The sequence below is a fragment of the Suricata suricatta genome, chromosome 8 (genome assembly GCF_006229205.1).
Source record: "Suricata suricatta isolate VVHF042 chromosome 8, meerkat_22Aug2017_6uvM2_HiC, whole genome shotgun sequence".
Lineage (NCBI taxonomy): Eukaryota > Metazoa > Chordata > Mammalia > Carnivora > Herpestidae > Suricata > Suricata suricatta.
The window spans coordinates 39,503,540-39,511,100 of NC_043707.1; the positions used below are offsets into that span (position 1 = coordinate 39,503,540).

The 7,561-nt window shown below is 46.8% G+C and overlaps 1 pseudogene; it reads left to right on the forward strand.

The window, feature by feature from the left end:
• Positions 1-2,983: 2,983 nt before the first annotated feature.
• LOC115299443 lies at positions 2,984-5,889 on the forward strand (annotated as a pseudogene).
• Positions 5,890-7,561: the final 1,672 nt, after the last annotated feature.

Genomic DNA, 7,561 nt, shown 5'->3' on the forward strand with positions numbered 1-7,561 from the left:
CTCTGTGCTGCCGGCTCAGAGCCTGAAGCCTGCTTCAAAGTCTGTGTCTCCTCTCTCTGCCCTTCCTCTGCTCACCCTCTGTCTCTCTGTCTCTCAAAAATAAATAAATATTGGGGCAGCTGGGTGGCTCAGTTGGTTAAGCATCCCACTTCAGCTCAAGTCATGATCTCACAGTTCATGAGTTTGAGCCTTTCATTGGGCTCTGTGCTGACAGCTCAGAGCCTGGAGCCTGCTTCAGATTCTGTGTCTCCCTCTCTCTCTGACCCTCCCCCTCTCATGCTCTGTGTGTCTCTCTCTCAAAAATAAATAAATGTTTTAAAAAATAAAAAATAAATAAACATTAAAATTTTTTTAATTTAAAAAAAAATAGGACCCTCTGGGAGACAGTCAGAGAGCTCGGATTTGGGCAGAAGAGCAGCAGTGGGAGAAGGGCCAGGAAATGAGCTTACGACCAGGTGGCATGATCAGCAAATTGCCAGACAAGATTCCTTTAGAGACATCTGGTTTGGCTCTTGCACTGTGTTTATAAAATCGGTGCAACATTTAAAGTTAAAAGGTTTCAGGGGCACCTGGGTTGCTCAGTCTAAGCCTCCAAAACTTAATTTTGCCTCAGGTCATGATCAAGGGTGGTGGCAGTTCCACCCTCAGAATGGAGCCTACTAAGGATTTTCTCTCTCTCTCTCCACCCCCTTCCCCAAATAAATAAAATAAACTTTTAAAAATTGTTAACGTTTTAACTTATTATTGAGAGACAAAGTGACAGAGCATGAGCACAGGAGGGGCAGAGAGAGAGGGAGAGACAAAGAATCTGAAGGAGGCTCCAGGCTCTGAGCTGTCAGCACAGAGCCCCATGAGGGGCTTGAACTCACAAACCGTGAGATCATGACCAGAGTTGAAGTCGGATGCTTAACCAACTGAGCCACCCAGGCACCCCTAAAATAAACTTTAAAAATAAAAAGGTTTCATGTAACACAACAGCCTGGATTTGTACTGGCTTATCTGGAGAAATTAGGAAAGCTGGTAAGTGGGCCTGTGTTCTTTCATAGCAACTCCTGAACATCTTTCATAGTCACTTCTGAATGTCCTTGGGTTCCCCATCACTCAGCCTGGCCCCTGACCCTTGGCCTGGAAGAAGGTCAAGAAACCATGCTTCCCTGAGGCTAGGGCCATCCTAGACAGCCTGAAGATCAGTCACAGATGGAGAGAGCATGGGCAGTCTGGGACCCCTTTAGAAACTGGAGGGGTGAGCCAACCAGCCAAGTCTTCAGGAGTAAATGAGTTCATAGATGAGCAAAGACCTCTAGAAGTCCAGTAGGGAAGTCCCTGCCTCTCCAGGAAGGCTGGATGGGGCCACCCAGACAAAACCACTCCAAAGTGCCAGGAACCCACCACCAAAGGAGGCAGTCATCAGGCCCACACGAAGGGAGCTCTGCCACATGTCCAGAATGGTCTGAGAGGGCTTCCCGGGCCCCCAGGCTGAGGAGCACTTGTCAGGTTTCTGGAAATGTTGCTCTTTTTGTTTCCTCCTAGTGATTTACAGTTATCTCTCTAACCAAAAAATGTCCCTGTGAGCTTGTTTGGTGGGAACAGGGGAGGAGGGCAGGTTGGGGAGAGGACGGGCTGCTCCATGATGAAAGGGAGCGCCCAAAGAGACAGAGGTGGCTGTGAATTTAGACTCGGGAGCTGCTAGAAGAAGAAAGGGTCCTGGGACCAGGAAGTGACCCACAGAACCTACCAGGCCTTGGTTATCTCTGTGGCCTCACACCACACCAGGGAAGTTTCTAGATCAGTGGTGTGCTGGAGCCAGTTGCTACCACCTTGCAAGAGCCAACTGTATACATCTTTCCCCTGCATCACAGCCAGGGTCAGTGGCTTCACTAGTAGATTGAAATCAGCCACAGTGGGAATATTTCTCCCACAGAAGTTGGCAAATGCTACCAGTTAGAGGTCCTCCCCCCAACCCCCCACCTGCAGGAAGCAGTTGTTAAGTACTGACCAGCACACCTCTGCTGGTTCTCTTGTGGACCTCCTACCTGTCAGGTATGGCCCAGGATGTGCCTCTGGGGCCAAGCTGTATTGCAGTCAGAAAAACCCCTGGACTCCACATACCGCCATGAGTCCCAAACAAAATGAACCAAGCAGGCAAACAGGCTAAATCAGAATCTAACAGGAGTTCTGAATTATGCTGACCCTTCACTGACTTCTCTCTTTTTTCTAATTGCTTCTCCAGAGGGTCCAGGCCTGGGGAGAAGCTTTCTTTCCTCTGAGCTGAGTTTGCTTTGTTTTTCCTGAACAGCGTTCTCACAGAAGAAGGGTTGGGGCCAAAGTTCATGTTGGGAAAAAACCCACTCAAAGCTGCAGCCAACACCTTTCCACCTTCCGGCATAGCTGAGGTCCCAGCTCACATCTAGAAGGGGCTTACTGCCTCACAGGGAATCCACAGGATGTGTGGAATGGTGGGGGAAGGAGTCAGAAAGGGGGAAAGGAGCACTTTCTCCACAATCCCGGTCTTTCTCTCCCTAAATGGACTTGAACTATGCTCCTTCATTCTATTCCAGCCACTGACTGCAGGGTCACATCCATGGTTTTGCCGTCAGCATAAATGTTCTCCTCGAATATCTTTATTTCTAATCCTGTTTAACCTGTCATACCATTGATCCCACCGTACTGCTCTTAAATATCACAAACATTGCCAGGTCTTCATTTCTTTTCTTTTCTCTCTTCCTGGATCTCTTCCAGCCCAGCTGGGAGATGGAGGTTGACCCTCTGGACAGTCCCTTCAGTTTTCCATATTGCCCTGGACCGCCACATCCAGCTGAACTTTGGTAATCATCAACTCGAGGAAAATAAAAGTTATACAAGAAAGGATGTGTAACTAGTACTTGCCAAGGCTGAGAATAAAACTTATGTAATTATAATGACGTAAATATTTGAAAGTTGATTTAACCAAAAATTGTGAAACAACTCAAGTGGGAGAGTGTCTACAGAAAAATTCTCCTGTGTTTCTCTTTTGTGTCTGCCCCACACTTCTCACACCAGATGGATGGCCGTTCCCCACACGAAGCAAGTCGCTGCGACGCCGCCTAGATGTCCTGTAATTCAACTCCGATGCTAACCAGTTAGCTGCAGACCCCACAGGTTCATGGCTGAGTCCCGGGAGACTTCAGATGCCAGTGGCAAGTGGTGAGTCCCTGGATTGCTTACAATGTCTGTCTGACTCGGCTATAAATCAGAGGTTCCCATGACCCCTTTCCTCGGATTCGAAAATTGGCTGGAACTGCTCACAGAACTCAGGCAACTGCTTGTGTTTACTGGTGTTGTGTATACTGAAGCATGTGATAAAGGATACAGATGTACAGCCAGGTGAAGAAGTACATAAGGTGTGGTCTGGGAGAGTCCTGAGCCCAGGAACTGCTATCCCCATGGAGCTGGGGGGTAGGAAGCTCTCCAAACCCTATTATTCCTTTCATGGAGGCTTCATCATACAGGCGTCATGGATCATTAGCTCAATCTCCAGCCCCTGTCCCCTTCCTGAAGAAAGGATGGTGGGACCTGTTGGCGAAGGTCATCAAGAAGATGTGGCTGCTCACTGACCAATGAGTTGGACCCCAGTGATCAGATGTCCTCACCCCCTCCCCTGTCCTTGGAATGTGGGTTCCTCTTGCCTTTCCTCCTCCCAGAGGCTGCTCCATGGACACAGCCTTGAGTAATGATGTGGTTTTGAGAACACCTGCATAGCACACATGACTGATCCAGTTAAGGCCTCTCTCTCTCTCTCTCTCTCTCTTTCTCTCTCTCAAAATGTGGCAGGTGGGTGTAGAAATCTGCTTACTGCCACCCAAGACTAGCCTCTCCTATAAGTTCGCTTTGCTTCTTAAAACTGCTACCTACTGGGGCACCTGGGTGGCTCAGTGGGTTAAGCCCAACTTCGGCTCAGGTCAGATCTCACGTTCGTGGGTTCGAGCCCCGCGTCAGGCTCTGTGCTGACAGCTAGCTCAGAGCCTGGAGCCTGTTTCAGATTCTGTGTCTCCCTCTCTCTCTGACCCTCCCCCTCTCATGCTCTGTCTCTTCTGTATCAAAAATAAATAAAGCATTTAAAAAAATTAAAAAAAAAACCTGCTACCTACTAATCTGGAATGGCCTGCCCCTTCCTTCCGTCTCTCCCTGACGCTCCTGTAAGGCTGGTTTCACATTATACCAGGGAGGCTCCCAAGGGTTTGTTTGTTTGTTTGTTTTTTAATGTTTATTTATTTTTGAGACAGAGAGAGAGAGTGCTTGAGTGGGAGAGGGGTAGAAAGAGAAGGGGTTTCGAAACCTACGGGGACTGGAAGTTCCAAGCGTCCAATTCTGGTTTGGCCGTTTTGGTGACCGGCCCCCATCCTGAAGCTATAAGAGGACTCATTATCCAGAGTTACCTCATCAGAGCAAGACACTCCTGTCACCTGAAAAACCCCGAGGGCGTTAGGAGGTGTGTCCAAGAACCAGCGGCAGAGACCAATATATATATATATATATATATATATATTTTTTTTTTCCTATTACTTCACAGATGGTGTTACTCTTCTAAGTCAGGCAACAAGAGGCTCTGATCTCACGGGGGCGCACGGTCTATAAAGGAGGTCTGTCAGTGCACGGTGATAACCCAGGTCCCACGTGGCTTTCGGGCAATGACACAAGGACCTCCCTGCCCAGGCTCAGCTACTGATTCTTCTTGGAATCAGGATAACACCTGCCAACCAAGGGCTCTGGACAACCTCCCTAGGATCAGGCACCTCCTTCTTCCTACTGCCTTTCCCTCAGCTTCCTCTACAGTCTAGGTACCCGTTCTGAGATTCCTCTCTTCTCTCCCGTCTCCTCCCTCCTCAAGTCCCATCTTCCCAATCAAGTACCACACACAGAGGCTGGCAAGGGAATGAAGGGATGCCAGGGACCGGGGGGGAGGCCCGGGGCAAGCCCAAGGGCACGATGCATGGCTCCAGCCAACTGCCGCTGCTCTGTTCCCAGATCTTTCTAGTTCTCTGGAGATCCTTGGCCTGTTATGGGTGGAACGCCATATTTTAAATGTCGGCAACTAAGTCAAATATTTTTGGTTGGACCCAGAGACTCGAAATGATTAAAAATATCATTTCCCCATCTTTGAATAAATGTCATTGAAACCTTCACAGGACAGGACGGCGTAGGCAGTGTCATTGCAGTGGGAGGACCTTGGAGGTGGCGCGCCCATCCTGTCCTGGCCACAAGGACGAAGGTGTTCATTCAGCGAAACTATGGCAGTGCCACCTGCTGCCAGTTCCAGACCAAGGAGAACCAGACTGATAGGCAGGAGCTAGAAGAAGCAACTCGGACTCTAAATAATCTGTGTGCAGAAGCAGAGAAGCCTGGGCGTCCATCACATCTTGAAGGCTGTTTGGCTCATTTAACAGCCCACCCCCTCTCCTTATGCACGGAAACTCATCATGAGAAGGTTCTGAAGAAAGAGTCCAAACACGAGAATGAGAAGGTATATGCTCCCCCAAGGCCTTCTCCTGACAGATCACTTTGAGAGAGGACTCTGAGTTACTGATCACCATTTATGAAGACAGAGGCATGAGCAGTGGGAGATAAACCTAGAATTAAAGATCCCTCCTCCAGCTGGGACCCTCATGTGTCCGCTGGCCGATCGCAGAGTGGTTCTACCTCGTCTCCAGAGCATCGATCCTTTGTGCCTGCTGTCAGAGCCACGGTGCCACTTACTGCAAGGGTTAACTCTCTAAAATTCCACACCTGGAGGTGACTTCTAGTCGCTGGGCATCTCCAAATTGTGTAGGACTCTGTAATCTTTTGATTCGTTTCTGAGAAAACACAATGAAGCATTTCGCTTTTTTTTTTTTCTTTTTTAATTCAAAGCCATTAAAATAAGCCTTCTGGTCAGCTCGACACAAAGTTGATTTCTTCCCTGCCACCAGGACAGTGGTTCCCTCATTCCTGGGGCCAGCTTCCCAGGCAGCTCAGGACTTCACTGAGTCCCATCTCAGCCAACATTCAGTCTAACTTACCCCCAAGTCAGAAAATGCTTTTCTCCAGGATTTTAGTGAAAGGTAGGCTGTGTCTGTGGGTTTGCTAACGCATCACCCGGGTCTCAAAGAACTACCAGGTTTGCCGTGACCAAAATCTTAGAGCTCAATTTCTGCTGTTCAGTTTCTCCAACTGAAGCTCTCTGGAAAAATAATGTATAATGTTACTTGTTTTATTATAGCAATTATTCCTTTTTTTAATTTTTTAATGTTTTATTTATTTGAGAGAGAGAGAGAGAGAGAGAGAGAGAGAGAGAGAGACACCATGAGCAGGGGAGGGTCTGAGAGAGAGGGAGACACAGAATTTCTCTGCTAGCTGTCAGCACAGAGCCCGATGCGGGACCCGAACCCACGAACCGTGAGATCATGACCTGAGCCAACATCGGACACTTAACCAACTGAGCCACCCAGGCGCCCCAATTATTCCTAATTCAAGCAGTATTTCATGCAATTTCCAGTTGTTTTTCTCTGGAGAATTTTGTTGCCCATTACCTTGAATGTTGGGAAGATGTAGTATGTGTGGTGTGTTTCTTACAAAAATAAGTAAGCACAATAAAGTAGATGCTAAACCATCAAACACATAAATGTCCCTGCCGTGTCCCTGAATGTGTAATAAGCAAGTATAATAAATATTTTAATATAGTTTTGTTATAAATATAACTTATGAGAAAAATATTTGATAGGAATAATACCATATATTGCTTATTTTTAACTTGTCCCTACTGGCACACCTTATGATTCAGAGACTTTCCTCATAGACAGTATTCAGTGCACAGAAATCTTATAATTGATTCAAGGACGGTAAGTTCAGTAAATTCCAACGAAAACTCTCAAGTCCGAGTCCATATTTATAGTTCTTCTGGCTGTATGTTCTTAATGTCAGGGTTTCTTATGCCCTTCATTCATCTTCAGGGTTTGAGAGCACTGCATTTGGGAGAAAGTTATATTAGGAAAGAATGAAACAGTTAAAAGTTTTACTTTCAGAGATACAGTAGGTGCTACTGGATTTAATCTTTCAGATTTAGTTTCCTTTACAGATCTGGTAGTTATTCAGTAAATCCCATCAGTCTGTGTAATATTAAAAAAAAGTTTTTTAATGTTTATTCATTTTTGAGAGACAGAGAGAGGAAGCATGAGCAGGGGAAGGGCAGAGAGAGAGAGGGAGACACAGAATCTGAAGCAGGCTCCAGGCTCTGAGCTGTCAGCACAGAGTCCGATGCGGAGCTCGAACCCACGAACTGTGAGATCATGACCTGAGCCGGTCAGAGGCCTGATTGAGCCACCCAGGTGCCCCAGTCTGTGTAATATTTTAATTGTATAAAATTCCTTTGTTACTTTATAGCCTGTAATAGTGTGTCTGTCTGCCTTTTAAAACTGTTGCAATAATTTTGCTAAAGTAAAAACATATTAGTCAAACTTTTCTTAAACAAACGAACAAAACCCTTCATAAGACAGGACAAAAATGTTTACATTCTAGGTTTCTGGGGTAGCTGACTACAGAAACGGAG